General features: G+C 41.9%; 1 protein-coding gene across 6 annotated transcripts in view; it reads right to left on the bottom strand.

Annotated features, from left to right (window-relative positions):
* The window catches only part of LHX9 (LIM homeobox 9), a 105,379-nt gene that overhangs the window by 44,602 nt on the left and 36,035 nt on the right, over positions 1 to 24,742 (bottom strand). The window lies entirely within an intron of this gene.

The raw sequence follows: 24,742 nt of genomic DNA, 5'->3' as shown, positions 1-24,742 counted from the left end.
CCAGATTGTAGTGGGTCTAGTAGTGAGTTGGCATTGAGGTACTGGGTCAGGCGTTTGTGAACCAGATGCTCAAGGAGTTTTGAGGCAAAGGTTTGCCAGCGATTCCGGAGCGATCGCCATTAGCATGTATAGAACCGCTAATCGCGATTGTCCCAAAATGCTACAGTGTCCAGTGATTTTTCTGCGTTAACTGCGGGAAAATCACTCCCGCAAAACGCTAGCGATAATCGCTAGTGTTTTGCGGTTTTAGGTGTGAACGGAGCCTAAAAGCTCTTTAGCAGTACCTGTCTTTTCTCAAACTGATCAGAGCTCTTATAAATAATAAAGGTAATTTTGGGTGAAAAGTAGTGCACCAGTCTTTACTGCTATAGTGATGAGCCTGAAACGAATGATACTGAGGGGAGTGGATTTTTGGCACACTTCGATCTGACGTAAATATGAGTGATGTTCACCTGTCATTATGGAATATAGTTATCATATGTATAGAACAATGAAGCCCACTATTTTACCAAGTAATCAAACTGCCCTGTGTTTACTGCTCTGTAGAAGTACAGTACAGTAGGCTATGAAAAAAGACTGCTAAGTAAAATCTGCTTATACATGGGCTGCAAAGTAATACAAATTCCTCAAGCTCACTCTAAGCTATGCAGCAAGAGGACCTGTCAACCCATCTCTTGATGTAAGTTTTGCACAGTTTACATGGGCAGCTTAGGTGCAGGAGTTTCACTGACTCTTGATATGTTACTGTATATCAGACTTTCCCTGACTGGCTGGTCATATTATTGGTATGAAGTCACACCAATGTACTAACTGATCCAAATTTAAGTGGGCGTTTGACTTTAAATGTCTTTATCCCCTGATGTTAGTTATAAAACATGTCAAGACACATCTTTGGTTAAAGTGAATGGGTACTGTTTTAAAAACAAAAAAGTCAGATACTCACCTAAGGAGAGGAAAGGCTCGGTCCTAATGAGCCTTCCCTCTTCTCTCCGGGTGCCTGGTGGATCCTCAGTTCAAATCCCCCGCTGCGGGGACTTCGGAAGTCTTCGGGAGCACTCAGGCTCCCGAAGACGAGCCGCTCCATACTATGCACGCGCGAGTGCGTCATAGATCCGCTCTCGCGCGTCATAGAGGGCGCTCGCGCATGCGTAGTATGGAGCGGCCCGTCTTCGGGAGCCCGAGTGCTCCCGAAGACTTTCGAAATCTCCTTTCAGCGGCTGAAGTGGCAGTATTTGACCGAACTGGTCGAATACTGCTACGGGGGATCCTGCGCGGGACCGGGAGAGGAGAGGGGAGGCTCATTAGAACCGAGCCTTCCCGCTCCTTAGGTGAGTATCTGACTTTTTTGTTTTTAAAACAATACCCATTCACTTTAAATAATAATCGCTAGAGCTAATATTTTGTTTTCAAAAGTTTTATTGATTTATGTTTTTTCAATAAAGAAAGGAATAACACATAATAACACATGCCATGGGCTAGAGCTAATATTTTAATGACTAACTGCATATAGAAAAAAGGGGGTTAAAGAGGCGCCCAAGGTGAATAAAATACATTAAAAGCAACTAAAATATAAATAAATGAGGTGGCTTACCTCAATGATGACACACCCATATAGGAATGGATATTTATTAATAAAAAAAAAAGCACAGGCAACGTGTTTCGTGGGAACTTGCCCATTTCCTCAGGTCAAATAAAGTGCCGCTTAATGCCAGTAGCCAGATTCAAGGCACCTCCCTTGAATCTGCCTACCGGCATTTAGTGGCACTTTATTTGGCCTGAGGAAGTGCGCGAGTTCCCACGAAACGTGTTGCCATTCCTATATGGGTGTCATCATTGAGGTAAGCCACCTCATTTATTTATATTTTAGTTGCTTTTAATGTATTTTATTCACCTTGGGCGCATCTTTACCCCCTTTTTTACTGTGTCTCACCCCATTCATGGGGTGCTCCTACACCTTACCACTGGTGGTCTCTTTCACTACCTAGTTTGCCAGTGGGTAAGAGTCTTTTCAAGAGAGTGACCTTCGCCAGGTCTCCTGGTACCCCGAGTGGAGTCGGGTTTGTGCATCTCCACCTGCCTGCAGTGGTCGGTTGCCCTTCTGCATCCCGCCTTTGTGAGTATTATTTTCAAAAAAGAAAAAGAAAAAAAAGTAGGCTACCTGATCCGCAGGGCCGAGCGGGTCAGGTAGCTGCAAAAACGCCACTCCCCGCCGCTCTTGTGGGCAGCAATTGCCCACTTTCACTTTTGTGACCTACAGGTCACAACGCAGCACTGAGAAACTGTGTCTCTCATAGCGTGCAGGGAGGCGGGGGAGCAGCAGAAGGTGAGGCTAGGGAGAGAGAGCTGCCCAATGACAGCTCAGGAAACCCTCAGGAACGCCCCTGGCGGGCGTATTGAACAGGGAATTCCTTTCCCCTGTGTTTACATCTGAGTTAGCGACAAATCTTGTTGCTAAACTCATCTTGTTGCTAAACTCGGGGAGCAGAGAGCGGCGGTTGGGGGACACAAAGACGTCATTAGGCAAAGGACATGCCTCTATGTATCATCTGCCCCCTCGAAGATCCACCTCAGATTCTCTTTAAAGGGGAACTGAAGAGAAAGGTATATGGAGGCTGCCATGTTTATTTCCTTTTAAGCATTACCAGTTGCCTGGCAGCCCTGCTGATCCTCTGCCTCTAATGCTATTAGCCATAGCCCCTGAACAAGCATACAGCAGATCAGGTGTTTCAGACTTTAAAGTCAGATCTGACAAGACTAGCTGCATGCTTGTTTCTGGTGTTATTCAGATACTACTGCAGAAAAATAGACCAGCAGGGCTGCCATTAAACTGGTATTGATTAAAAGGAAATAAATATGGCATCCTCCGTATACCTCTTACTTCAGTTCCCCTTTAAAGATATCACAGTGAAACTTCACCACTCTTCACTCACAGATAGCAATACATAGTTGACAGTAACCCAGTCCTGCTAGTTAGTGATCACTCCCAGTTGTAAATTGATCAGGCTGTAGTGACTGATGTATTGACTTGCCCCATCCAAGATTGATGACTTTCCAACCAAAATTGTGGATTCTCTCACTTCAGTTGTACTGCTCATGTATTTCAGAGATTACCTATACTGTTGGTAAATTCTGTTGATCTTATAAATACCTGTCAGATCCAGGGGCGTAACTAAGAGCCCCAGGCCCCCCTGCAGAAATTCTGAGCGGGTAACCCCTCCCCCCGGGGCCCGCTCGTGGCCGTTTTGGGGGGCTGAAGGGGTCGCAGCATGAGGGGAAAGCTATGGCCACACTCGGTGGGAGGGGGGACTTTCCCCCCCTCCCTCACCTCGGGCTTTCCCTCTGCGCTCCCCTCCAGCTTCAATAGCTACTGTACATAAGTGCAGCGGAGCGGCGGGCAGCGGCAGGCAAACATACCTTCCGTGCGTCCGGACGCTTCTCGCTCTAGTGACTGATGCGCTTCCTGTTTTATACAGCAAGTCGCGTCAGTCACTAGAGCGAGAAGTGTCCACGCTGGAACGCACGGAAGGTATGTTTGCCTGTCACTGCCCGCTGCTCCGCTGCACTTATATAGCTATTGAAGCTGGAGGGGAGCGCAGAGGGGAAAGCCCGAGGTGAGGGAGGGGGGACCGTCCCCCCTCCCCGCCGAGTGTGGCCATAGCTTTCCCCTCATGCTGCGACCCCTCCAGCCCCCCAAAACGGCCATGAGCGGGCCCCAGGGGGGCGGGCGCATGGGCTGCATCCCCTATTGTTACAAGACAAGACAAGCCAAATAACATTTACATTGTGCTTTTCTCTTAGCGGACTCAAAGCGCCAGAGCAGAGCAGCAGCCACTAGGGCGCGCTCTATTGGCAGTAGCAGTGTAAGGGAGACTTGCCAAAGGTCTCCTACTGAATTAGTGCTGGCTTACTGAACAGGCAGAGCCGAGATTCGAACCCTGGTCTCCTGTGTCAGAGGCAGAGCCCTTAACCACTACACCATCAGCCAACTGCCTACACCATCAGCCATAATTTTTTGTTACGCCCATACTACCAGTTTATAGTAAAGCAGGCCATAGTTGCATCGATTTTCCTGTTCCAATTCTCAGGAGATTAGAATATTGCACAGAAATGTTTGGTAAGTATTTTACATTTTGGGCCTATTCTTGTGACAAAAACTGGGCAACAGTGCAAAGTAAGGGAGTGGTGGGCAGATATAGTAAAACCAGGGCAAAGAAAACAGGAGCAGAATTGGTGTAAAAATTAAATAGATGTCCATAGGATTCCAGTATATTTGATTGCTCTAAACAACTGCTCTGCTTCTCCACCTTGCATTAGTTCTCCTAGCACTGGCTTTGAGTGCCTAATGTAAAGTTATTTATTTATTGATATTACATATGGCCGCAAATTCAACAAAAATCTCCTCTAAGTTACGGTGACCATACGTCCCGCTTTACCCGGGACGCGTCCCGCCTTCGGGGGGCGCTGTCCCAGGCTGCATGAGGTCCCGGGAAACGTCCCGCTTTTAGCAGCGGGACGTCCCGGCCTCGGGACTCTGGCCACCATACAATGAACTAGCCGCAGCGTCTACTAGACGCTGCGCTAGTTCATGCCCCGCTCCAGCCTGCAATGTTCTCCTCTGGAAGGCACAGGCAGAGCAGGGCTACGGGAAGATGGCGTCCGGAGGCGGAGCCCTGTATTGGAGACTATTTGTCTCCAGTACAGGGCTCCGCCTCCGGACGCCATCTTGCCGTAGCCCTGCTCTGCCTGTGAGAGGCTGAGCGGGAGATTGAACATCGTCCAGGCCAGGGGGAGCTGCACCTGAGGCACCAGAGGCCGGCTGCGTGAGGGGACGTCTTCTGCCAGGTGAGTAAATGCCTTTTCTTGCAGGTGAAGTGTTTGGCCGCATTGCGTGTATTTTGTACTGACATGTTTGCCCGCAGTGCGTTCTTGTACTGACATGTTTGGCCGCATTGCGTGTATTTTGTACTGACATGTTTGCCCGCAGTGCGTTCTTGTACTGACATGTTTGGCCGCATTGCGTGTATTTTGTACTGACATGTTTGCCCGCAGTGCGTTTATCTTGTACTGACATGTTTGGCCGCATTGCGTGTATTTTGTACTGACATGTTTGCCCGCAGTACGTTTATCTTGTACTGACATGTTTGGCCGCATTGCGTGTATTTTGTACTGACATGTTTGCCCGCAGTGCGTTTATCTTGTACTGACATGTTTGCCCGCAGTACGTTTATCTTGTACTGACATGTTTGCCCGCAGTGCGTTTATTTTGTACTGACATGTTTGCCCGCAGTGCGTTTATTTTGTACTGACATGTTTGCCCGCAGTGCGTTTATTTTGTACTGACATGTTTGCCCCCATTGCGTTTATTTTATGCTGACATGTTTGCCCGCAATGCGATTATTTTGTGCTGAAATGTTGCCCATTGCGTTTATTTTGTGGTGTCTGGGGTAACTGTTGCTGCATTTATTATTTAATGGTCATAGTTGGCTGTGTTTGCTGCTTTGCGGTTATGGCATACTATTAAATAGCATCACACAGTTTCTGCACACCTATGATGTGAATCCACGTTTGACCACATCACGACGTAAACACTGCTTTCTTATGCCTCGCTGTTGCATCATTCTGTTAGCTCCGCCCATAGAATGTCATGACCACGCCCATTTTTATCTCGCGCTGCAGACACCAAATTTTTCGGCGTGGCGCGCTGTGCGTGCCGCACCCCCTATTTTTTTTACCCCAATTCACCCCCGTCCCAGGTTGAGCCTACAAAAATCTGGTCACTCTACCTAAGTTTTCTTCCAGGTGATATTTTGTCAGTGTATCTACAAAATAATTTTTTCAGCATCTATCAGCTTAGCAAGTATTAAATTAATCAAAGTAGGAAAAGTAATATCAAACATTGGTTAACTTGTGAAAACGTATCTTGAGTACTCATGTATATGCTATTGAGGGTGCGTGAGGTTTGAAAATATATTTTATTTATAAATACAAAACATCTCAAATGAGAAACTCAGTTTACTGAATCAGAGCAACAGAAACATGATTTCAAAATGTTAAAAGATACAATACAAATATGATTCAGAAGAACAATCTGATAACTTTGTTAAATATCAACCAAAAGAAAGATTTATCTCAAAAAATAAAATAAAAACCGTTGTATCCAAACCTATTAACAGTCCGAAAAAATCTAAAACAATTGACTAGATGCAAGTTTGATACAAAATACCAGCAGAAACAATGTACAACAAACTGCATCCAGGCCTATGTAACTTGTGCTTGAGAAACTCAAAACAACAGCTTATTCTCCATAAATAAAACTCCAACATCCTATCTCTCCCTCTCCAAAAGTCCAGAAATGTATTAATCCCACAGAGGAAATAAAAATTATACAGCTGGATGATTGGTTATGGCTAGTGATGCTGGCCATGGGTGCTCACTTCTTACATAGCATGCAAATCACCTGCGAGGGCCTAAACTAAGCCCGGAGGCTTATATTCTATAGCCCTACAGAGGGTTTATGATCAACAGCACAGTTATGCTGGATACACACGGTGCGTTCGTGCACTCGATTTTCCCGTCGATTCCCGTCGATTCGTTTATTTCCAACATGTCCGATTTGGATTTCGATGGATCGTTAGGTCGATTCGGCATACTTTGCATGCGAATCGACCTAACGATCCATCGAAATCCAAATCGGACATGTTGGAAATAAACGAATCGACGGGAATCGACGGGAAAATCGAGTGCACGAACGCACCGTGTGTATCCAGCATTTTAGAGATCTCAGAATCCTCCAATGGTAGATAATCCATTAGGCCTGGTGCACACCAAAAACCGCTAGCAGATCCGCAAAATGCTAGCAGATTTTGAAACGCTTTTTCTTCTTTTTCTGCAGCGTTTCAGCTAGCGTTTTGCGGTTTTGTGTAGCGGTTTTGGTATAGTAGATTGCATGTATTGTTACAGTAAAGCTGTTACTGAACAGCTACTGTAACAAAAACCGCCTGGCAAACCGCTCTGAAGTGCCGTTTTTCAGAGCGGTTTGCGTTTTTCCTATACTTAACATTGAGGCAGAAACGCATCCGCAATCTAAAATCTGCTGCAGCCCGGGAGTATGCGTTTCTGCAAAACGCCTCCCGCTCTGGTGTGCACCAGCCCATTGAAATACATTACCCTAGCGGATCCGCTCCCGCAGGCGGATCGCAAACCGCTGCGGAAACGCTCTGGTGTGCACTAGGCCTTAGATAAGATTTCAGATATAAAATGTATGCCATAGTTAAAGTGGTCTAAAACTCAGCAATTCTTCTTTGCTCTAAAAGATTGTTTACAGCCTTAAACCAACTACCAGCATTTTTTTAGCTGAACAGCATTCAAACAGTTAACACAGCACTTCACTTTGCAGTGGAATCTTGTGATCCACAATTAGTTACAGCTAGCAATGGCTGAAACTGAACTACACAGAGCTGACAAGCAGACACAGATGAGAAATTTATGACTAGATAGCTGTTGTATTTGTATTAAAATCTATGAATACAATGTAATGGCAGCTTCCAGAGCAGATAAAACTGGGACCATGGGCGTAACAATAGAGGCTGCAGCCCATGCGCCCGCTCAGGGCCGTTTTGGGGGGCTGGAGGGGTCGCAGCATGAGAGGAAAGTTAAGGCCACACTCGGCGGGGAGGGGGGGCGGTCCCACCCCTCCCTCACCTCGGGCTCTCCCCTCTGCGCTCCCCTCCGGCTTAAATAACTATATATGTGCAGCCGCGGGCAGCGGCAGCTACATACCTTCTGTGCGCTCCAGTGTGGACTATTCTCTCTCTAGCCTCTGACACGACTTCCTGTATAAACAGGAAGTCGCATCAGACACTAGAGAGAGAAGCGTCCACGCTGGAGCGCACGGAAGGTATGTAGCTGCCACTGCCCGCCGCTGCACACATATGGTTATTGAAGCTGGAGGGGAGCGCAGAGGGGAGAGACCGAGGTGAGGGAGGGGGGACCATAGCTTTCCCCTCATGCTGCGACCCCTCCAGCCCCCCAAAACGGCCCTGAGCGGCGTCCCGGGGGGGGGAGGAGGTGGGCCGCTTAAAATTTCTGCAGGGGGGCCCGGTGGGTCTTAGTTATGCCCCTGACTGGGACCTTGCAATTTGTAAACTGGCAATATTACTTGTGCACAAAAGCAAATATGGTAACTGAATGGGTAATAAAAAGTAGGAAAACAACTTTTTTTAATTGAATGTTATGTCAGAACTTTATTTCACTTCAACAACTTAAAGTGTAACTGTCGGGCATAAAATCAATTCTTTATTTTTATCTGGTAAACAAGTAATAAGGATGCTAATTAGGCAATCCAAAAGTTAAAATCACTATTACTTTTCTTGCTGATAAATGATCATTCCCCAGTTTACCTGACTCTTATTTGGTACATCTGCCGCACAAAGGAAGTTGCAGGGCATGCTGGGTTGTCCTTTTGTGCTTCTGTACATTAGTTTAGTCTGAGGGGAAATAAAGAAGCAAAAAAAGACAACCCAGCATGCCCTGCAACTTCCTTTTTGCGGCAACATACCAAATAAGAGTCAGGTAAACTGGGGAATGATCATTTATAAACAAGAAAAGTAATAGATTTTAACTTTTGGATTGCCTGGTTAGCATGCTTATTACTTGTTTACCAGATAAAAATAAAGAATTGATTTTTGATTTTATGCCCGACAGTTACACTTTAACTAGACTTAAAGTGGACCTCCGGTATTAATTCCAAAGTGAAAAGAGCCAGAATGACACTATGACTGTTCCCCCTCTTTTTTATATACAATGCAGCAAAGGCTGACTACTTCATTAAAGCAGACCTAAACCCAGGACTTTCTCTCTGCTTTAAAAGATAATCAACAGCATATTATCCATTACAGAAAATAATTTCCTTGTTACTGCTTACAGAAATCCTCAGAGATGGTGCAGAACTTTTACTTCCTGGTTTGCTGGAAGCACATACAGGGTTAAACGTCCTGTGTTTACATATAGGCTCTCTGAATGGCAACACCTCTGCACAGATCAGACAGAGTTGTCAGCTCAAATTACAATGACTTATTACTTCAAGATACGGGAGAATTAGACAGCATGTTATCTCTAAATGCAAACTGGGTTCGTTTTTCTGTTTTCGTTCTCTTCTATGCATAAGTTTAGGTCCTCTTAGCAGCAGGGAAGCATTGCAGCAGCTCTGGAATGCAATGTACTGTGGCTGGCAGTGCACTACTTCCACCTCTCCTCTCTGTGATTGGCCATACTATGAATCACCGCCCACCCACAGACAACACACTATTTTACCTGTGTTTGCCAAAAGAGAAATCTGCCATGGCAGTTTTTCAGAAAAGGGGTGTGGCTAACCAACAAAACCTGGATTTTATGGCTCAAGTGGTCAGTTTTTAGATATTTTTTTCCTGTTACTCTGTTATAACTTTTGCTGCCTGTACTAATGTGTGAGTTTTATTTTCACATTGGAGGTCCCCTTTAAAGGACACCTGGACACCTTAAGTGAGGGTGATATAGAAGCTGCTGTATTTCTTCCCTTTTAAACAATACCCATTACCTGGTGTCTTGCTAATCTTTTATGCATCAGTAGTATCTGAATCACACACATGAAACAAGCATGTGGCAAATCCAGTCAGAATTAATGGCTTGTTCAGGGTCCATGGCTACAAACATTAGAAGCAGAGGATCAACAGGACAGCCCAGCAACTTGAAATTGTTTAAAACAATATGTCAGTCTTCATTTCACTCTCACTTCACTTGTATTTTCAAATATACAAATGGATACTGTATTTTTCAAAAATGCTATGATTTACAGGCAACAATATTCAGATCTAAAAACTCAAATTCACTCAAGTGCCCTAAATGTTCACAAAAATGTAAGATATATAAGAAGTGTAATAACAATTACTGTATGGCAATGGCAACTGCCACATTTATGCATAATTTAAATATAAAGTAGAGCTTTATCATAACACTATAGCAATTATTTAAAAGCCGTTAAATAGCAAGAAATTACATAGGCTTCAAGAACGTGTTTACTGGTGATTTTAAATGAATAAATGTAGAAACAAGCAGACAAAACAATAAATGTGGTTAAAGTAAAAAATACATAAGATGAATAAACTGTAGATAGGAAATTGGAAAATAATGCTAATAGCATAGAAAAGTCATAACAAACACATCCAATGAGTTTTACATTAAGCAAATTACAGCAAAATAAGATCAACTAACTACTTTACCCCCAGCGGTATGGATTTCTCCGTCCTTTTTTCCACCCTGTTACCACCAAGGGACAAAGAAATCCGTACCAGACGCCGCTGTCCGCGCTCTCGCTCGCCTGTCCGCGTGCCCCCGCGCACGTGCACGACGACGCCCGCTCGCCCGGAGATCAATGAACGGGAAAAACCTTTCCCGTTCGTTGATCTCTGCCCCCCGCAATGATCAGTTGCTTCTACGAGAAGCAGCGATCATTGTGAGAAAAAAACAGTGTCCTAGCATCCTAACTCTTCCTGCAAGCGTGCTTCCTGTACGCTTGCAGGTCGCATAAACAAAAACTCACTTTGACCATCTTGTGGCCAAATAGTAAAACTACATCCTAAAGCATTTTTCATATGCAAATACATTACTTTTACACAAAAAATTAACTCATTACCTCCTACACACCCCAATGTTTTCTTTTTTGTAATTAAAAAAAAAATTACAATAAAAAAAAATACATTAACCACTTTACCCCCGCCCGTACGAATTTCTCCGTCCCTTTTTCCATCCTTTAACCCCCAGGGACGGAGAAATCCGTACTTTCCGCGTACCCGACGCTGTCCGCGCTCCCGCTCGTAAACACGCCGCCCGCCGCTAGTAAACACGCCGCCGCCCGCTCGCTCGGAGATCAATGAACGGGAAAATCCATTCCCGTTCGTTGATCTAAGCCCCACAATGATCCGCTGCTCTCCTATGGGCAGCGCGATCATTGTGAGAAAAAACTCACGTGTCCAGCCTCCTTATACTTCCTCCAAGCTTCCGAAGGACCCCTAGAGGTCGCATTAAAACAAAAAGTTACTGTGGCCATCTTGTGGCCAAATAGTAAACTACACCCTACACATTTTTCACATACAAATAAATGATTTTTACACAAAAAATTAACTCATTACCTCCCACACTCCCCATTTTTTTTTTTTTTTGTAATTAAAAAAAAATTCAAAAATGTACAATTAAAAAAAATACATAAATAGTTACCTTAGGGACTGAACTTTTTAAATATTTATGTCAAGAGGGTATAACACTGTTACTTTATAAACTATGGGCTTGTAATTAGGGATGGACGCAAAACTGAAAAAAATGCACCTTTATTTCCAAATAAAATATTGGCGCCAAACATTGTGATAGGAACATAATTTAAATGGTTTTATAACCGGGACAAAAGGGCAAATAAATTTCATGGGTTTTAATTACAGTAGCATGCATTATTTAAAAACTATAATGGCCGAAAACTGAAAAATAATTATTTTTTTCCCCACATTTTTCCTATTTTCCCATTAAAACACATTTAGAAAAAAATAATTCTTGGCATAATGTCCCACCTAAAGAAAGCCTAATTGGTGGCGGAAAAAACAAGATATAGTTCATTTCATTGCGATAAGTAATGATAAAGTTATAGACGAATGAATGGAAGGAGCGCTGAAAGGTGAAAATTGTTCTGGTGCTCAGGGGGTAAAACCCCTCAGTGGTGAAGTGGTTAATAGTTACCTTAGGGACTGAACTTTTTAAATATTTATGTCAAGAGGGTATAACACTGTTACTTTATAAACTATGGGCTTGTAATTAGGGATGGACGCAAAACTGAAAAAAATGCACCTTTATTTCCAAATAAAATATTGGTACCAAACATTGTGATAGGGACATAATTTAAACGGTTTTATAACCGGGACAAAAGGGCAAATAAATTTCATGGGTTTTAATTACAGTAGCATGCAGTATTTAAAAACTATAAAGGCCAAAAACTGAAAAATAATAAATTTTTCCCACATTTTTTCCTATTTTCCCATTAAAACACATTTAGAATAAAATAATTCTTGGCATAATGTCCCACCTAAAGAAAGCCTAATTGGTGGAGAAAAGAACAAGATATAGTTCATTTCATTGTGATAAGTAATGATAAAGTTATAGACGAATGAAAGGAAGGAGCGCTGAAAGGTGAAAATTGCTCTGGTGCTAAAGGGGTAAAACCCCTCAGTTGTGAAATGGTTAAGCTGAAGCTATGACACAATAATGTCACAATGTCATTCATTATTATTTCTTGTTTTTTATTTAGTTTAGTCTTTTTTCATATTACAATGGCTTGTATCAGATGATTACCTGATTTCTTCATACTGAATTTTTCATTCATTCGTCATTCAAAAATCTTCACTAATCACCCATCTGAATTTACAGTATATAATCAGATATTCATTTGAACCACATGTATCAAGCTCTCATTTGATTCTGTAGCTGTAGATTCCAATAATTATGTTACGGAATGACAAAATAACTGTCATACCTCTACAGCTAAATGTGCACAGAATGACTTTCATGGCCCTAGAAACAGAATGACGTCCCTAGCACAGAATGACTTTCATGGCCCTAGAAATTGAAAACTAAGCTTTGGGATAAAACGTCCCAACCAGCATCCTGATCCTATGTAATAAAACTCCTGTGTCCCTGCAACCTCTCATGTCCCTGTGTCTGTGCCTTTTATGCCAGAACATATGCGCAGCACACGTGCGGACGTTGGACAGTACAGGAGGATGGGGCAGCGGTGAGCATGCATTACGGCATGCAGGTGCATACCTGTTATGGGCGTGGTGGTGGTGTGAGGGGTGTAGCATCTGAGCCCTAGCACCTGTTCTTAAACGGGCAGGCTTAGTTCTAGTTAGTTATAAATTAGTTCCTGCTTTGCAATGTATATTTTTACACTTGCATTAAAGCAGCATGTCCTCCCTGCAGACTTCAAACATACCTGACACTACATGCACTTTAAAGGGGGGTTGTTGGCCTTAAAATCAAATTCCCTTTATCCACTACTCTGTGTTTATTATGTAGTCTTCTGACCTTGCATTGCAAGCATTCCAATAAAATCATAAATGTGTCTGCTGTAGTGAATCTTATCTCAGTCAGCCTGGCTCTATTCTGGTTCATTGCCAGGGAGAGGGAAGCTTGTTATCTCCCTCCTACAATCCTGTTCCCAACTAATTGGCAGTTCACTGTGACCCAAGACTGAGAAGGGAAATATGTCAATTTATCAAATAGCGCTGCAATATTCAAGTTATAGCAATTCAAATGCCCCAATATTGGACCATAGACTGAAAAGTTCAAACTTAGTAAATAGTCTCTATGTATGCGCTTCTCTATGGGGTGTAGCAAATCCCTTCTGTAAAGTCTCTTTATATAGGTAGCGCTCCACAGTGATGATTGGTTAGAAGATAGAGAAGTCCCCTTTAGGACCGCACTCACCCGCTCAGGTGGACCACTGTCAGACTGTGTCCCCAGACACAAAATACTGTATCATGCAAGAGGTGTTGCCGGGGAATTTTTAGTAATGCTTACCCCTCCCTCTCTCCACTCTCAAGCAGCTGTCCTATCGCAGCTCGAAACGTCATCAGGCTCTACAAACCCGTCAGGTTTATGTATACACGTGACATAGAAACAGCCGTTGCCAGGGTATCCTGAAGCCACATATCCTCTATGAGGAGCGCTGGGGAAATGTAACTACCAGTGGAGTCATCTAATCACATTGTGGACGCCATCATCTGGATAACGGACAGAGGGCTTCAACGATCCCAACTCGTATAATCGCCCAAAACGTTTATGACCAGTCTGACAGTGGTCCACCTGAGCGGGTGAGTGCAGTCCTAAAGGGGACTTCTCTATCTTCTAACCAATCATCACTGTGGAGCGCTACCTATATAAAGAGACTTTGAGAAGGGAAATAGAAGATAAATGCCATAGTATGGATACAGAGGCACCAAAAGGATAAAGTATTTAAAAAGTTTAAAACACTTTTTAGATACTTTTATCTTTTTGGAGCCTCTGTATCTATACTAAATAAATTCCTAGATAAATTTCATAGTATGGATACAGAGGCACCAAAAGGATAAGGTATTTAAAAAGTTTAAAACACTTTTTAGATACTTTTATCTTTTTGGAGCCTCTGTATCTATACTACACTATCAAGTCCACCCCTGGGGGAGGGGTGTTACCCCTTCTTTTTCTCATCTACGGAGAGTGATTTCTTAATCCTGAGTGGGGTGAGGTCCAATCTCCCCACCTGCCTATACAGTGGTTGCCTTTTAGGTAACCCTGCTTTGTGAGTATAGGTTATTACTCTATCATACTTGATTTCAACTACAGTACATACTACACTATATTTGCCTCTTGGTGTCCCTACACCGTGTAGAAGATAAATTGCCTTACCACTCTGCAGAAGTTGCTGAAATATGATCTATGCTGTGCCCACATGTTTACAAAGCAAGCTAGATATAACAGTGCAGTTTCTAGGAGAAAAGAAGAGTAAGGTAGGAAATTACATCAGGATTGGCTTCAGAGACAGTAAAGATAGAAAATGCCTGGAACAGTGTTCTCTTTATTTATTATATAAAATTCACTTAAATCAAAAGTTGGACATTACAATATACAGTATATGGTATGTAGTAGAACAAGTATTTTTCTACTTATATATGTGGTTGTTTTCTTGGATGTCCCTGCTGCTTTAAAGCCTAGCTAAACTCAAAACTGGTCAAAGAAAATTATGAAAGCATTAATGTTGATTGATATAAATTCTAAGAAGGTCCTTTAGAGCTAAACTTTAATATTGAAAAGCTTTTGTGCAGTGGTGTCCGTAAAGGATTAAAAGAGTCCATTCATTTTTAGCAAACAATCGTATTTTCAAGATCATTCCGATCAAATAGAAAAAATTGTTACCGATCCACAGCATTAAAGAATCCAACTTGCGGTCCTATTTATCTAAATCAGTTGTGATTATATCTGTGGAAAAATCTGTTACATTGATCGAACATTTATTTAGAGGACAACTGAAGTGAGAGGAATAAGGAGGCTGCCATATTTAATTCATTTTAACTAATACCAGTTGCTTAGCAGTCCTTCTGAACTTTCAGGCGCATGTCTGAATCACCTGAAACTAGCATGCAGCTAATCTTGTATAATAAATGTCAGAAACACCTGATCTGCATGCCTGTTCAGGGTCTATGGCTAAAAGTATTAGAGACAGAGGATGAGCAGGACAGCCAGGCAATTTGCATTGTTTAAAAGGAAATAAATATGGCAGTCTTAATATCCCTCTCATTTCAGGTGTCCTTTAACCTCCTTGCCGGTTATCCCGAGCTCAGCTCGGGGTAACCTGCGCAGGAGGATATCTCAGGCCCCGCTGGGCCGATTTGCATAATTTTTTTTTTGTTACAAGCAGCTAGCACTTTGCTAGCTGCTTGTAACTTCCGATCGCCGCCGCTCGCCGCCGATCCGCCCCAATCCGCCGCGCCGAGTCGCTTCCCCCCGCCTCAGAGCCCTGCGCTGCCTGGCCAATCAGTGCCAGGCAGCGTTGAGGGGCGGATCGGGATTCCCTATGACGTCCCGACGTCCATGACGTCGGTGACGTCATCCCGCCCCGTCGCCATGGCGACCGGGGAAGCCCTGCAGGAAATCCCGTTCTCAACGGGATTCCCTGCATACTCTGATCGCCGAAGGCTACATGATTTAAAAAAAAAAAAAATTAAAAAAATGTGCGGCGCTGCCTCCTTGCCGGATTTTTTAGACCGGCAAGGAGGTTAAGGAAACAATTGATAATGTGATTATTCAGGATTGATTGTGTGCGCCAGTTTCTCTAATTAACTTCTAATCAATTTTAGACACCTTATTGGTCAAAACTTTCATTAGGTGTGGCAGTAATTTTAGTAAATTGGATGGGGAGGAGCAGTGTGGGTCACTAAAAACTTTTATGGCATCTATTGGTACAAAGTTAATGGAACAGGAGTTCAGTTGGTTCTTGATCAGGTTTCTGCTGCAGTTTACTCAAGACTGAGAGGTGCAGGATAGTAAAATGATGGCACCTCTCCAATGAAGTGGCATTCAGTTAACGATTGACTGTTTGCTTATTAGGCTGCTACTGGATATTAGATCACTTCACAGAGAAGACGTTTCCTATATGCCATTTCTTATCAACTCTGTTTTTGAAATTCTGTTAGAATAGAACTACTAAACAGAAATTGTGTGTATCTCCCCTTACCTACACTTCTGCACAGAACTTCAGGACGTGTATAGGTTCAGCATGAAGTCTTATTTAAAGGCTTTGTTCTAGAGAAAAGTTTACTTTAGGTTATGTTCTATTATAATAAAAAATGGATGTCTGGGCCAAGACAGGGCTTCTTGATGCACGGCACGTGTCGCGCAATGCCTGAATTGGGTGCCGCTATAGTCACAATGCTATAGTGCGCCTCCCACGTAGCCATAATTCAGAGTCTGGCACTCACCAGACCCTGAATTATTTCTCCCTCAGAGGGGCAATAGTAATTAACGCCACCCGGAATTTCACCGACAGTAGGGTGAGCAGACATTTGGCTCATCTTGTGCCAAAGTGCAGAAAACTGACATGTAAGTTTTTGGGCTCCTAAATATTGGTTAAATTGGACCTGTACTCTTGCACAGGACAGAAGGAAAACATAGAGAAATGTACCCTGTATGTATTTAGAGAGTTTAGCCTGTCTAATTACCCCTCATCTGTGTCTAATCGCAAGTCGTAATTTGATCTCTCCCTGTGCCACCTGACTGCCATGGCAGATAAGCTCATTTGAAAGCACAGAATGTTAACAACATGTCTGCCTCCATTAAAGCAGGAAGTAGAAACAATGGAGATTTATTTTAGGATATGATCCCGCTTTAACAAAGAAATTTTTTTCTTTAAAGGTTATTATGCTATTGTGTATCTTTTAGAGCTGAGGGGACGTTCTGAGTTCAGGTCCACTTTAAAACAAGTATGCAGTCTTTGAGGAACATATTTGATAGCTTAGCAACATTACTGTTTTTTCCCTTTTTAGTACTCACTAGAACCAGGTTTCTTAATAAACCATGCCAATCCTTCAGACAACCTTTCTGTTTCTCTTTTTCCACCAGTAGACTGGGACAGTGGGCTGTGCAAGGAACCTACAGATATGATCTTGTCTTTCCTTCTAGACAAACACATTTGTAGCTACTAGAGAGTATTTATGACATGCTTGTTTTCCAATGTAATGCAAACTGAAACTTGGAATTGGGCCAATCCAAATCAACAGCGAGTGCACTTGACTGATTCAACTAAAAAAAACTGCACATCATTTGCTACAAAATCTTCTTCATCTAAGAGATGTAGAATATCATTGTCCATCTTTAGTAGCTACCATTAAAAGAGACCAACACTGCGGTGAATGCAGAGAGAGGTTTGTATTAATCAGAAAGCAATACACAGATTTAAATAAAGCATTTGATAACTCAGCAAATGTTTACATGTTACCTTTTAATGTTTAAAAAAATGAATCCAAGGAGTAACAAGCACTAGAATTTCAGTTTTTCTTACTCCTTGTATGCCTGGAGGGAGAATTTCACTCACTTCTTGTCCCTTTTCTAGGCACTACAACAGACATGGTACAAGCAAAAATCTACCTATTGGGAATGCAGACAGCAATACTAGAGGTATCCATTCTATATTCTATCTAGACTGCTTTTTAATTTCCTGAAATAGTGCCTTAAACACAGATTTCTTTTCCAGCTGCACTGAATCTAAGTGTTAGTGAGTCCCAAGGTGACTTATGTTAAAGTGTAATTCCAGTCACAGAAGCAGGACAGTACTACTTTTAGTCTGCCTATGCTGGAAACCAAAAACCACATTGTTATTGGAAATGTGTTTCTTTAAAGTGACCTAGGCAACATATGTATATACAAATATTTTAAATGAACCTCCCCCTAAGGGAGGTTCGTAAATTATGCTGGCTCTGAGGGGACAGCATTAAATTAACTTACTTATCGGGGCTGCTCCGTAGCCCCCTGTCTCCACAAAGGCATCCATCTTGCAAATGTCACTGCTGCACGGCAGCAGTACGGAGTGCCTGAGAGTATAGCGCATTCCGGGACTCTCACTGCCCCCCCCAATATAAAATCATTCACAAACCTCCCTTAGGGGGAGGTTCATTTTAAATATATATTTACTAGACATAAGCCCGCCCATTAAAAAAGACTCTGGCCGCAACCCCCCGCACTGCCTCTCTCTCTCCAACGCCTGCGCTCAAACCGCCGCACACGCCTCATGCACATGCCACACGTGGGCGCCTGCCCCCTACCTCTGCTGTACCAAGTCCACCTCGTGCCGCGCATGCGCAGTACGCCACACGCACAGACACAGGGACAAAGGACGCAGGGACACAGCAGTTTTATTATATAGGATGTGTGTGTGTGTGTGTGTGTTGCTCAGGTCACTTTAAATCCTGCAGTTATGGTTCACATTTGAAATTCCAGCTCAGGCTTATTTCAGTTTGCTGATGATGATCCCCATTGGTCCATCTGCCTGGAGCACGATTTGCTGCCTTTCCTCCATTGGTAAATTGTTGGGTAAGTTAGTGTTGTGCATATGAATGCAAACACTAAACATAAAGCAAACACAAAAGAAGTTCAGCAGGGGCAAAAATAAAGTAAGAAGCCAGTGATTTCTCTTTAGAACAGCCCAACACAGAATTGACCTTAAGTTTGTCATGTATTGGACAGGCTGTGTTCCAATGGTCAAGAAGAGATAAGACCAGTCACATGACTTTATGTTAAAGGACCACTATCGTAAATTGTAAAATTTAAAATACATATAAATGTGCATTTTTCCCACAGTGAAATGTTCTACAAATGGCTTTTTCCTACAGTACAGAAGATAGTGAAAATCTTACAGATCTGTCAGGTTTTGGACTCTTCCATCTCCTTGGAAGATTCTCAGTTATTGATTTATAAAAGCACTTACTGAACTGCAGTTGCTCAGTCCAACTGAGTGTGCAAATGAGTAGTGGAGCTGGCTGACATCTTTGTATAGATGCTTTCTAGGGCGTTCCAAAGTTAATACCGAGAGTCACCCATGAAAAGATAGTGGTCCTTTTAGGTGAAAAATTATCAATTAATATTGAATTACTAATAAATGCACTTGAAGGTTTCCTTGCTGGACTGCAGAATACTACTGTGAAGGGATTTACTCAAGTGAAAGTAAATAGGTCCAGCTGTAATGTTTACAATAGTTTACTTGGGATGAAGCCATTTAGAAGGCAGTCTTTAAAAAGGTGAGCATCTGATCCAAACAATATTTACCCCAGATACCCCAAAGACTCATACACCAAGTTAAAACCCATGTTCTCATATTGTTATGCCCCAAATCACCATTCCATATGGATTTGTTTTCTTCCCATGTAAAATAATGATCTACTATTACTCACTCTATTTTAAAATGTCAGCAAAAAGTGTCTGGAGTGGCACACCTTACGTGAGAGTTTGGTGCTGGACCTGGGTGCTAAGCCACGTCACCCAAATGACAATAGTAACAAGTGAAGTTAGGTCCGCACACCATCTTCATAATGCAGTATCTTGCTTTATTGCATAAGTCAGCAAACGCTCGACAATTGTTTCAGGTGCACTTTTCTGCAGAAGAGGACCCACCGTGACCCCGAAACAATTATCAAGCGTGTGTTGACTTATGAAATAAAGCAAGATACTGCATCATGAAGTTGGTGAGCAGACCTAGCTTCGCTTGTTAATATTTTAAAATGTAAAGTCACCTACAGGCATCATACTTGGTTGGCTATAGTGGCTGACATTAGCCAAACATCTTCTGCACAAAAGACCTTTTGTTATTAGAAAAACTCAAGCCTTTGGAATAGATTCTTCTCATCCAAGCGTCTTGTGACCGTGATGAAGAGTTAGTCTGTTCACCACTCTGCCATACGAGACTAGCTTTATGCCCTTCCAGGTCTACCATCTGCAGACAACAGTGTTGTGTTTGTGGCTGGATCTACTTCTTTTCAAAAGACACTGCCGTGATGTACTTTGTTTGTCCCAAATGATTCATTAGGGAGAGCTTTCTCAGAAACATAAAGAGGACCTTTACCGAAGGATAGTAATAGGGGGAATAAAATAAATCAATACACTGCAAAGTGAGAAAAAAATAGATCAAGAAATGACTGATGTTCACCATATAATTAGTTAATGTTGTTTGATCCACTTTGAGCCTGCGGCCTGTCTTAGGCTAAACGGTTAGGGTTCTTTATAACACACACACACACACATATATATATATATATATATATATATATATATATATATATATATATATATATATATGCACAGAGGGGGATATTGCTTGCTTGGCAGTTGAAAACAGACATTATTTCCCACAATGCAATGGGGTTCACAGACCAGACACTGTCATGACCATGGTCTTGATGTCACACTGTGGGAGAGGTCTCACTCACAACAATATCAGCCATACAGACATCCCTTATGCTCTATTCAAGAAAAGGTAAAGATGTCTTATGGGAAAGGGGGTATCATCTACTGATTTGGGTGAAGTTCAATCCTGAGTTGGCCTCAGACACGTCATAAGCTCACTGCAGATTGTTAGTCTTCAATACAACACTGAATTAATCACTCAAATGCCTTAATTGGCAAAAAGCAGCATTTGGCTTCAGTAAATTATAAATATTGTTGCCCGTTCAACAGTATACCTGCAAATACCTGTTAAAACGTAGGCGTCGACTTGGATTTGCCACCTCTTTATAAACTGGCCACTTTAAGTGGTCTGAAACTCTGACATAACATTCAATAAAAATGTGTTTTCCTACTTTTTATTACTCATACAGTTATCATATTTGCTTTTGTGCACAAGTAATATTGTCTGTCTACAAATTACAAGTTTACAAAGTGTAGTTTATCTTGCCCTGAAAGCTGTCATTGCATTTTATTATTTTTCCATTATAACTGCTTTTTATTATATATTAAAATATTCTAATGAGCTATTCTGAACTGTGTGAGTGCCTGAAGCAGAGACCATTTCTCAATTTACATTCCAGTGTTGATACATTTGTGTTTAACAAGTAAAACAGATACTGTCATCTCAGGTTTGGATGCGGATTTGAAGCTGAATAGCAGGACAAAGTGTTTTCTTTAACCATTTCAGTGATGTTCTGCTAGAATTTTTTTCTGGGATAGTAGCTTTATAGCTGTATGGAATCTTTTAGAGCTAAATAGAAATGCTGACGTTCAGACCACTTTAAAATGATGACAACAAGTCTGGGCACAGCACAGAGTTGAGACTCTGTCTTTGTTAAATTTTACATTTTAACAAGAAGATATCAAATCTGCTGATTTTCCACAGCGAATTATGAGCCAGTGGTAGCATGATTTCAGCAAGGTTTATTCTACTATACAATAAAGGCACATTGCCTTATGTGTGAGTGATTTAGTTTACAGTGGAGCTACATCCAGAGGCTGGATCCACACTTGTCTATCAGTTTTCTGCGTCAGTTTTTCTGCATGAGTTATCTGACAGTGCTGCATTGCTGTCAGTTGTTTTTCTGCATGTGAAAAATGCATCCAAGTATGAACTAGCCCATTGAACAACACTGGTTCTCAGTTTTCCCTCCTGTGCAGAAAATGCATAGAAATACTGACGAGTGTGTGGACAGGCCCTAACAGCTAATAGCACAGCAGAAATGTGAACAATAGCACTAGCCACATTACATGTGTGTTTCAGTACAGGCAGTATCCTACAATTTATATGACCTTCTCTTTTACAGTGTAAGTGTTAGAAATATGGGTTCTGCCACTACTGATTTTTTTAAATCTCCCTGTAGCTTCACTACTCAGTGAACCAGTGACCTGAAAGAAGAATGCAACCCGTGAGGTCAAGTCCAGATATGAATGCCATGTTCTGGGTCAGTGAATCACTCAGCCATGGGATCAGAATGACAGTCAGGAAATGAATAATCTCTAAGAAAAGAAATGGTCAGAAATGGAGCACCCATACTTACTGAATGATAGGTTGGCACTTAGCTATACTGCTTGGGCAGGTCATCAGAACTAGCTCACTGATTGGACACTGACCAATTATCACAACAGCAATAAAGTAATTTCCGCTTTCTTTTCTACTTTAGCCCAAAAACTAACAGTGTTTCAAAAAAATGTTAGACTGAAAGGACAATGCAGCACAGCATATTGTGACGGGCTTCCAGTGATGTTGCTAGAATTTATCACTGTATGCTCTGAGGGCAGTACGACTATAGAGGCCACACAATTTGGTGTTGGGTACCAGAAACTGAACATAACTGAGAACACTGGTTAGTTCTGGTCTCTGCAGAGCTACTTTAGCAGCCAAATGTAAGACAGTTGCTTAGGAAAACCACTTTCTGAAGCATATTGGGTTGTTGTTGTTGTTTTTTTTTAAAAGGAAGGGTGGTCTATACATTGGTAGCAAAAGGACATTCAATGTAGTTTAATTAAACATGGGAAAGATGCTTATCCTTAAATCCACAGGTGTGTGCTGTACATGGGGTTGCAGAATCCCAAAGTGTAATTTCAGGAACAGCAGCACTAAACACTTGCAGCACATATTTTTCTCTACATATCAATGTTAAAAAAAATATTTGTGCACAACAACATCGCTACTTCTACTACAGCAAATGGACTAGCTAGTATCAGGCACATTGTGCTACGAACTTGCCGTCTGTTTCTCGAAAATTTGCATTGGGGTATACCAGTCACCTGCTGAAGCCAGCACCCAAAAGAACTGACCCCTAGTGTTGCCTTTTTAAACTCACTTCTTGTTTTGTCATGACAGTGAGAATTGGGTACTGTGATTTTATGCCTTCCTTTGTCATGGCATGGGCAGCAAAACTGCAAACTGACCTAGTCAACTAACAGCTCACAGCCATCCATTCACCACTAGGTATTATGGACAGCGAGCAGATGGCGACTCATGCAGAAGGGAGCATCAGTCCCTCCCAGTAACCTTACTACCGAGAGAGCAAAGTGGGGCTAGAACGATGATGTCATCAGGGTATTGCTATTTAAGGCATCTGCAAGCCTCATTTTGTTTTTTAACTTTTGAACTGAAGTTACTCAGGAAGTGGTCAGGAATGTGTGCATGAGATGTTCTAGATACAAGTGTCTGAGGGACAAGTATTTAATGGATTGAGGATAGGAGGACACAAAAAAATTCAAAGAGCAGTGTTCTAAAAAAAAAGACTGGACTCCCCCTGGTTCTGAGCCCTGTAGCAGTTACTATTGTTGCTATGATTACAGCACCACCCTATGAACAATTTCAAGATCTAAAGAAAAACACAACAATTTTACTGGTTTATAATTTCTAATTTCTAATTTATTGCACAGCAATCTACAGTTCCCTTTTGCTCACTCCTCTCTCACCCCTTCCAGTCAGGCAGTAGGTAGGTGTGGCTTCAGTTGACAGAGCAATCATGCTCTGCCCTTCATGACCATGTGACTGAAAGGGTAAAGTAATAGGCTAACTGCATATGGGCAGGCAGTAGTGATCCTCTAAGGATCTATGAACTGGTAGATCTGACAATATCCCTTTTGGTTTTGACAAAAACTACATTTTTTTTACAAACCTTTTTTATGCATAATTTGTTTCAAATAATGTTCTTTTAATTAACCCATTCGCGTTCCGTCGTTTTCACTTGAGAAATGTTCACCTCCCATTCATTAGCCTATAACTTTATCACTACTTATCACAATGAACTGATCTATATCTTGTTTTTTCCGCCACCTATTAGGCTTTCTTTGGGGGGTACATTTTGCTAAGAGCCACTTTACTGTAAATGCATTTTAACAGGAAGAATAAGAAAAAAAACGGAAAAAATCATTATTTCTCAGTTTTCAGCCATTATAGTTTTAAAATAATACATGCCTCCATAATTAAAACTCACGTATTGTATTTGCCCATATGTCCCGGTTATTACATCGTTAAAATTATGTCCCTATCACAATGTATGGCGACAATATTTTATTTGGAAATAAAGGTGCATTTTTTCCGTTTTGCACTATCACTATTTACAAGTTTAAAATAAAAAAAATATAGAAATATATCATCTTTACATTGATATTTAAAAAGTTTAGACCCTTAGGTAAATATTTACATGTTTTTTTTTTTTTTATTGTAATGGTTTTTTTTTTTTATATTAAACATTTTATTTGAGTAGTTTTGGGAGGGTGGGATGTAAACAATATGTTTATAATGTAAATGTGTTAATTTTTATTTTTTTTTACTTTTAGTAGTAGTATTACTTTTTGGCCACAAGATGGTGGCCATGAGTTTGTTTACATGACGTCACTCTAAGCGTAACATGCGCTTAGAGCGACGCACGGGGGAGGTAACAGCCAGAAAAGGCGCAGCTTCCAAGAGAAGCTGTCGCTTTTTCAGCAGGGGAGAGAAATTAGTGATCGGGCACCATTGCCCGATTCACTGATTGCCTGGCTAATGAACCGCGAGCCGGGAGCGCGCGGTAGCGCGCATGGTTCCTGGACGTAGTTTCTACGTCCAGGAACCAAAATAGGTTAAGGAAACTGTGCCTGAACTAGGGCTTTAAAGGGAACCTGAGGTAAGAAGTTGTCATATTTATTTCCCTTTAAACAATACTGGTTGCAGTAATATCTGAAACAAGCATGTGGC

The sequence above is a fragment of the Hyperolius riggenbachi genome, chromosome 6 (assembly GCF_040937935.1).
Source record: "Hyperolius riggenbachi isolate aHypRig1 chromosome 6, aHypRig1.pri, whole genome shotgun sequence".
NCBI lineage: Eukaryota > Metazoa > Chordata > Amphibia > Anura > Hyperoliidae > Hyperolius > Hyperolius riggenbachi.
The sequence above is the reverse complement of the archived record's forward strand: the minus strand, read 5'-3'. Positions and strand labels throughout refer to the sequence as shown.